The 8,059-nt window shown below is 42.1% G+C and overlaps 1 long non-coding RNA gene across 1 annotated transcript; it reads left to right on the forward strand.

The window, feature by feature from the left end:
* The first annotated feature begins 7,079 nt into the window (after positions 1–7,079).
* On the forward strand, positions 7,080–7,859 carry LOC139188298 (uncharacterized). Its single transcript, XR_011571662.1, has 2 exons — positions 7,080–7,247; positions 7,423–7,859. It is a non-coding gene; the product is annotated as an uncharacterized lncRNA (long non-coding RNA).
* Positions 7,860–8,059: the final 200 nt, after the last annotated feature.

Consider the following 8,059-nt stretch of genomic DNA (forward strand, 5'->3'; position numbering starts at 1 on the left):
GGTACCCAAAATAAAGCAGCTGATTCAGTAGCACGGGCTGCAATAAAAACTCGGTGTCATTATGTTAATAAAAAATGGCTTGGTGGTATGTTAATGAATTGGTATACTACAGAAACGAGACTTCATAAGTTCAAGGACTTCAGAACAAAACAAAAGACGGGGAGACTCAACCATCTTCCAAAAAAGGATGCGGCTGCGTTGAAGACTGTGACAATCCATCCCTAATTTGAAGTTTTATAAATTTTAAATTAGTGATTTTACGAAAATGCCCTTTGAGGCAAAGATTTTGACTTTCATTGACCATCTGTTAGAGAGACGAAGGATTCCTTCTTTTAGTGTATTTGTATAGTACTCGATGATACAAATGCGTAGGCACAAGCGGATTTGAATTTCGAGCAAAAACGGGGATATTATGGAATTCGAAAGGTAAGGGTATTTTGGTAAGTTCACAAATGGAGATATTTCTCCACTTTGGACCACTACATGACTGACACATGGCATCCCATTTCTGATGCCATTTTTGTTTTCCTTCATGTGTTCCTATCCCCGTGTATCCTTCCATATCTCATCTTTTTTCCCCTCACTCTCCTATCTTTCCTCCCTCACATCTGTCAGCTCTCCCTCTCTACAAGTTCAACCAACATCAACCACCACCCACTGCCTTTTCCGAAAAGCTTCGCCATACCATCACCATAACTCTTTATCTCAGACACTCACTTTCACTCTTAGGCTCTCCCTCTCGAGCTCTCTTGCTGCACTCATTTCACAGAGGTAGTGACCTAACCAGCGTGACCACCATCACCATTTCATTGTGGAAAAAAGGTATAGCCACCACGGCTTTCGCGGCAGACCACCATCACCACCCATACTTGCCATTTTTCATGGCAACTTCCCACCGTGCACAACCAAGGTGATTTTGGAACCCCCCCAACCCCGAATCTTTCTTATTTTGATCCCTTAGTGATATTTCTAATCTTAAATAGGAGGTTTGTGGGTGATTTAATGCAGATCGCAGCTCGGGGAAGGACTTTCCCCAAATTTGTGGAATGAATGAACCGTGGCCATTGAGCCGCTTTCATATCACTTTTCCGGCTGGCTTCAACCATGTTTTGACCTCATGATGGTATGACCATGTTCTGGTCATTATGAGCTTCAAATACATAGGTAGAACACTAAAAATGGTTAGGTAGCGAGCTAGAAATTAGCTCAGAAAGTTGGGATAAAATTTCCCAGAATCTGGAAAACTTGGACCCATGGCCATTTAGCCACTTTCAGACCATTTCCCCGGCTAACTCTGGCCAATATTCGACTTCAAATTGGTACAAACATGTTCCCCACATTTCTAGCTTCTAGTTGGCTTTTGAATCATCGATTTTGGTTGAGAATCGAGCTCGTAATAAGCTCTGAAAGTCGAGGGAAAAATCTGCAAAAATCGTGGTGATGGCGCGTGGGCTGCACATGGCTGCTTGTGCAGCCACCTTGTGGCGGCACTGAGAGGAATCCGAGGTCCCTTCTTAGGTTCCTCGAAGTGTCAGACCCGAATCCGCCATCCGTTTTCCAAAATTCGATCATTTTAAAATAGTTTCTTTAATAGCTGTACTTTGAACGAAAAATGCGTTTATATGTTAATACATTATATATTTACGTTAAATGGTTTTGTTTCTAGGTGAAACGCATTGCAAGGACTCTCGATGCCACGAGGTGGGTTCGACATGACGTCATGTTCTGTGAGTGGGCATTTTGTTTTCATATATATATATATATATATATATATTGTATAGTTTCCACAAATGCTTTTAAGTTGATTTATGCATGTTATGCCACATTTTACTTACTTTTATAATAATGCGGTGGTGGTTGAGATTTATATTTGATCATGGCATATTCATATGCAGTTTACTTGCTCATAAATACTATGTTATTATGAAATGCTAAGTAATTCTACAGGACGCGCATGTAAGTTCAGGCGAGTTTATTGTGTTGTTTGGAATGTTATGGCATGCTCATTTTCATATAGTGGCTCATCATTGCTACACCCGGTGTTAGTGCTCCTGCCCCAGGCCAGGGCCAATCCTTCACATGATGTTCACCTTGCACCGCATGCTTGCCTTGGATTCAAGTAGGTGCTAGCCCTGTCGTACAGGTCGCATTAGGCGACTTTGACTTCTAGGTGACGCGCATAGCGCTAGCCTTCACGTGATCATAGAACTAGAAAGTATATTAATACACCTAGCCTTGTCATACAGGTCATATTAGGTGACTTCGACTCTTGTGTTAGCATAAATTGATGAGAAATAGGTGCAGTCGTACAGGTCACATTAGGTGACTCTGACTGACATACTCGCTTAGATTGTGAAGCACATGCCTATATTTATATTGTCGTTGAGATATTTTGCTGTTGCATATTTTTGGTTTTACTGTTGGCATGCATTTGATTTCATATTTATACGTAGTATGATTTTTTGGAAACTATGCATGTTTTACAGTGAGGGGTTAGTATGTTTCGAAAATAAATGGATTTTTAAAACCTTTATTTTTGTGCTCACTCACCCTTCTGTTTTTTGCCCCTCCAAGTTCTAGTAGCAGAGCTTTTGTGCTGACGAGGAATAATGGCAAATCTTGGTGCAGACGAATACCTTCTGTTGATGCACAAAATCAGCGAAGACTTTGGTACAACAGAAAGTGTCAGGTTTTATGACCTTCGCTTGGTTGCTTCCGTCACTAGTGAGGATAAGTACGTAAATGAATAGAGACAGAGAAGCAAACACAGGATGTACGTGGTTCACCCAGATTGGCTACGTCCACGGAGTAGAGGAGTTCTTATTAGTAGTGAAGGGCTTACACAAGTACAAAGGATCAAGCTCTCAATTTAGTGAGTTCTTGTGAATGATTTAACACAAAATGGCATTAGGCAATATTGTGGGGGAATGACCCCTATTTATAGAAAAACTTGTAGCTTTGTCACATTGACATGTGTCATGTTATGATTGGTTCTTGATGTTGACACGTGCTGCGCTCTGATTGGCTTCTAATCTTGACACGTGTCGAGTAGTGATTGGCCTCCTGGTCGGAGGGGAACTCTTCTGGGTCCTTGACAGTATAGCGTTGGCCGGTGTTCGGTAGTTTCGGGATTGGTCAAGTATGGTACAAACAGTGCTCCCCTAAGTTCCCGAGTGAAGGAAACTCCTCGGTTGGGGACTTGCAAGATCCAATCCCTTGAGTAATCACGAAACTTCTAAGTACCGAAGTGTGGTCTGATCTTCATCTGCCCTTCTCTGGAAGTACCTTTCCTCCATCTGGGAATGGTGTATTTAGCTGATGTTGACGCACAAGGTAATGTATCAATTTCACTTGAAGCTTAGTTGTAGTTTCGGGCTTAGTCAAGTGTGATACAAACCCTATAGTAGGAGTCCCCCAAGTCGCCGAGCTAGGAGATCTGCTGAAAGAGGTGACAGACAAGGTAAGCAGTCAAACTTCCAAGTAAGCAACCCAGGATCAGAGGTTTGACTTCGGCTTCCGGTTGATTGTTCTCATTCTCCTTGTCTCTCATTCAACTGCCAGGATAAGGAGAAGCAAATAGATAAGAGATGATATGAGATACTTTTGCTTTTGAAGAAGTAACTTTCCACATGCTTATTCTTGAACTGTGCTGGAGGGTTTTCTGGTGCCCTTCAGAGTATAAGGCCGACTCAAAAATTTAAGGGTCAAAACAAGTCCATCAAATCTAGAGTACGTTCGACCTTGATGATATGGGATACTTTTGCTGTTGACGGAATAATGAATGTGGTATGGAAAGGTGTCGTGCTGTAGTGATCTGTTTCAGCTCACCGTTGAACCTTCTGCTTCAATCTTTTGCATGGCAGAAGTGGTGTGCAACCTTTGCATTTAAATGGTCCTTCAGAACATTCCTTCATAGTGACTCATCCACGCTTGGCAGCTTCAGTGTAAAGAGCCAATATCTGATCAACTGTCATGAGGTATTTGCCGGTGGAATTCGTGACCTTGACAGCAGTTGAGGATGAGTACTCGAGAGCAATGCTAAGTAAGCAACCAGGCAAAGGCTCCAGGCAGTCAGTTCCAAATTGGAGGTTTGATTTCAGGTTCCGACTGACTGCTCTCTTTCTCCTTGTCCTGCAGGTGTGGACAAGGACAAAGACAAAGACAGGGAGAAAGCATGATATGGGATACTCTTGCTTTCGACCCTGATGATATGAGATACTCTTGTTCTTGGTGTGGCTTATTTGCTGAGGTATTATCGGGGGGAAATAAAGCTGAGTATTTCGAGAGGTTATGTTGAGGGTGCATTTTCGAATGCGAGAAAGGGTTGAGCATTTTTGCAGGTTTGCCTGTCCGTTGAGGAGGGAGGTCAATGTATATAGGGATTTCCCAATAACAAGTAGTAATGCTATTCCTTTACCCTTCTTGGTCACAGCAATGTAGTGGGAGCTGCCAGCTTCACGTGTTTTAATTTTGTCAGAGCACTTTGAAAAAGTGGTATGTGGTATCTGGAAAGCTGATATTACGTGTGGAGATTACAGACAAGCTTTATCTAAGGAAATCTAGCTCTCGAAGTTCTGAGAGTTGTGCCTCTTCGGTTTTCGAACAAGCAATCCCGTCGAGGATCTGACTCTCGAGATTCGGAAAGCGGTGCTACTCCGGTTTTTGAGAAAGTAATTATGTTGGGAGTCTTTTCTCGAATGTGAGTAAAGGTTGGACGTTCTTGCCAACCTGTCTTGCCGCAAAACACGGAGGTCGACACACATAGGGACTTTCCAGTTGTCAAGCAGTGGTGCTGTTCCTTTACCCTTATGGGTAATAGTAGGGTAGCTGGAACTTCGAAATTCTCGTGCCTAAACTTTGTCAGAGATCTTTGACAAAGTTATATGTGGTACCCGAGGAGTTGATGGTGCATATGGAGAGCGGTGATTGAACAGTAAGATTCACGTGCTTTCTACTTCACCAGAAATCTTCGACAGAGTGCCCGTAATTTCCGCAAAGCTGATTGTGCATGTGACAGGTGCTGACGAGGCTGAAAAAGCAGGTGCTTCTTCGATTTCTGAGATCGGCCCTCGTGGTCTCTGAGAAGCCCAGCTTTTGAGAAAGCAAACGCCTCTTCGATTTCTGAGATCGGCCCTCGTGGTCTCTGAGCAGCCCAGCTTTTGAGAAAGCAAACGCCTCTTCGATTTCTGAAGCTCCGTCGAGTGCAGATTTTTATAGAGGCTGGCATTAAGTTCCACAGCACACTTGAATCTCTACCAGTAGAAGCTCATTTCTTGCACTTCTAAGATCTTGATTTGTCTGACCTCTTCCTTCTTCAACACATTTGAAAATGTTTGGACCCTCCGACCGTCGTTTTGACTTGAACCTTGGAGAAGAGACAGCCACGCCTTCTCCAGACAACATATGGCGCCCATCCTTCATATCCCCTACTGGTCCTCTTACCGTTGGGGATTCTGTGATGAAGAATGATATGACCGCTGCAGTGGTGGCCAGGAACCTTCTCACTCCCAAAGATAACAGACTACTTTCCAAATGGTCTGATGAGTTGGCTGTTAAGGACTCTCTGGCTCTTAGTGTTCAGTGTGCAGGTTCTGTGTCTAATATGGCCCAACGCCTATTTGCTAGAACCCGCCAAGTTGAATCATTGGCTGCTGAAGTGATGAGTCTCAAACAGGAGATTAGAGGGCTCAAGCATGAGAATAAGCAGTTGCACCGGCTCGCCCATGACTATGCTACAAACATGAAGAGGAAGCTTGACCAGATGAAGGAATCTGATGGTAAGGTTTTACTTGATCATCAGCGGTTTGTGGGTTTGTTCCAAAGGCATTTATTGCCTTCGTCCTCTGGGGCTGTACCTGGTAATGAAGCTTCAAATGATGAACCTCCAATGCCTCCTCCTTCTGGGGTTTTGTCAAGTACTGAGGTTCCGGATAACCACCCTCCGGTGCTTTCTCTTTCTGGGGCTCTACCGACTGCTGAGACTTCCCCTAAGCAACCTTTGTGAAGGCTCCCTTTTGTTTGTTTATTTTGACTCATGTATATGTGCATATTTGTGGCTTATCGAAAATATTAATAAATAAGCTTTGCTTCATTTCAACATATTGTGTTAAATACACCAAAGCCTTCTTCATAAAGTTCTTTGAATTTTTGCTTTTGTTGAAACCTGTATTGTTGAAGCTTTGTGAGTGAAGCATGTAATTTGAGGTAGTGTTCCCTTAATTTCCCGAGTGAGGAAAACTTCTCGGTTGGAGACTTGAAAAATCCAAGTCACTGAGTGGTTGTGAGACTGCCGAGTATCAAGGTGCAGTAGCATATGGTGGGAGTCCCCCAAGTCTTCAGGCGAAGAGAGTTGCCGAATGAGGTGTCTCGCGTGTTACTAATTTGTCAAAGTAACGAATTCTTGTTTCGATGTCGCACATTCGTATATGCTTTATCTAAAAATATTTCCAACTTTTGTGTGTTTGATGCTGCATGCTATTGACTAGACAAGATCAAGTGCAATTAGTGGCTTTTCTCTCTTTTTCATCTTTTCTTTGGTGGAATTGCTTTTCGTTTCCACTAATCAGCCTGAGTGGATGCAAGATAACACCTTTCTCTATAGCTCAGATTGCAAAGTCGTCTTCATGAAAGTTTTTCCTTATCTTGTGAACTACAACATATCCAAATTTGAGATCCATCGGAGTAGTACAACTTCAGAAATTCAAGTATGATGAGTAACTGTTCATCAATGTTCTGTTAATCCGTCAGACTTGTTGTGAGCTTCGAAACTCCATTTTCTCTTGTTCAGATCAACATACTTTCTTCATCGAAGTTGTTCCTTAACTTGTGAACTACAACATATCCAAATTTGAGGTCCCTCGGAGCAGTATAACTCCAGAAATCCAGGTATGATGAGTGACTGTTTATCATTTGTCTGTCAACCCGTCAGATTTGTTGTGAGCTTTGAAACTCTATTTTCTCTTGCTCAGATCATCATGCTTTCTTCATTGAAGTTGTTCCTCAGCTTGTGAACTACAACATATCCAAATTTTAGATCCCTCGGAGCAGTATAACTCCAGAAATCCAGGTATGATGAATGACTGGTTATTATTTTTCTGTCAACCCGTCAGATTTGTTGTGAGCTTCGAAACTCCATTTTCTCTTGTTCAGATCGGTATGCTTTCTTCATTGAAGTTGTTCCTCAGCTCGTGAACTACAACATATCCAAATTTGAGATCCCTCGGAGCAGTATAACTCCAGAAATCCAGGTATGATGAATGACTGGTTATTATTTTTCTGTCAACCCGTCAGATTTGTTGTGAGCTTCGAAACTCCATTTTATCTTATTCAGATCGGTATGCTTTCTTCATTGAAGTTGTTCCTCATCGACTCGTTCATAACATATCAAAACTTCAGGATGAACTAACGGTTAAATATTTCCAGATCTTCGAAACATCACAACAGCTTCGAAATCTGCAAGAAGCCGACTATCATGTTTGGAGCTTCAACACTTTAATTTCCGTCGCTCAAACAGAAATGGTTCCTTCTTGAAAGTTGTTCATATGCTCAAGAACTATAGGGTGTCCAAAATTCAGCTCCATTGGAGAAGAGCAGAGGTTGCAGAAATTTGATAGATGAAAGGAGGCGGAAGAGGGAGAGAGAGAAAAAGTCTCTTGGGTTGGATTTCTATTTTGGGGCAGATTCCAATTTTTGTAGCACCTTCATTATTGATGAATTGCTTGTACTTTTGTCCATTATGAAACTTGGGACTTTGGCTTGTTGTTGGATCTATTATAATATGTTTGGGAACATATATAAGTGAATAAATAAGAAGGAAAATTTTGGGCCCTTGTGGGTGTAAAACAAAAAATGTTTATGTTTACCCAAGTGTTTTTGTACAAGTTCAAGGGCATCTTGGGTTTTGTGAACAAAATTTGTTTATTTGGAGCAAGGTTTTGTGTTGAAGCTTTGTAGGTGAAGCTTTGGTGTTGAAGCTTTCTAGGTGAAGCTTTGATGGTGAAGCTTTGTAGATGAAGCTTTGTAGATGAAGCTTTCTAGGTGAAGCTTTGATGGTGAAGCT

This window comes from Malus domestica, chromosome 09 (assembly GCF_042453785.1).
Source record: "Malus domestica chromosome 09, GDT2T_hap1".
NCBI classification, from domain to species: Eukaryota; Viridiplantae; Streptophyta; class Magnoliopsida; order Rosales; family Rosaceae; genus Malus; species Malus domestica.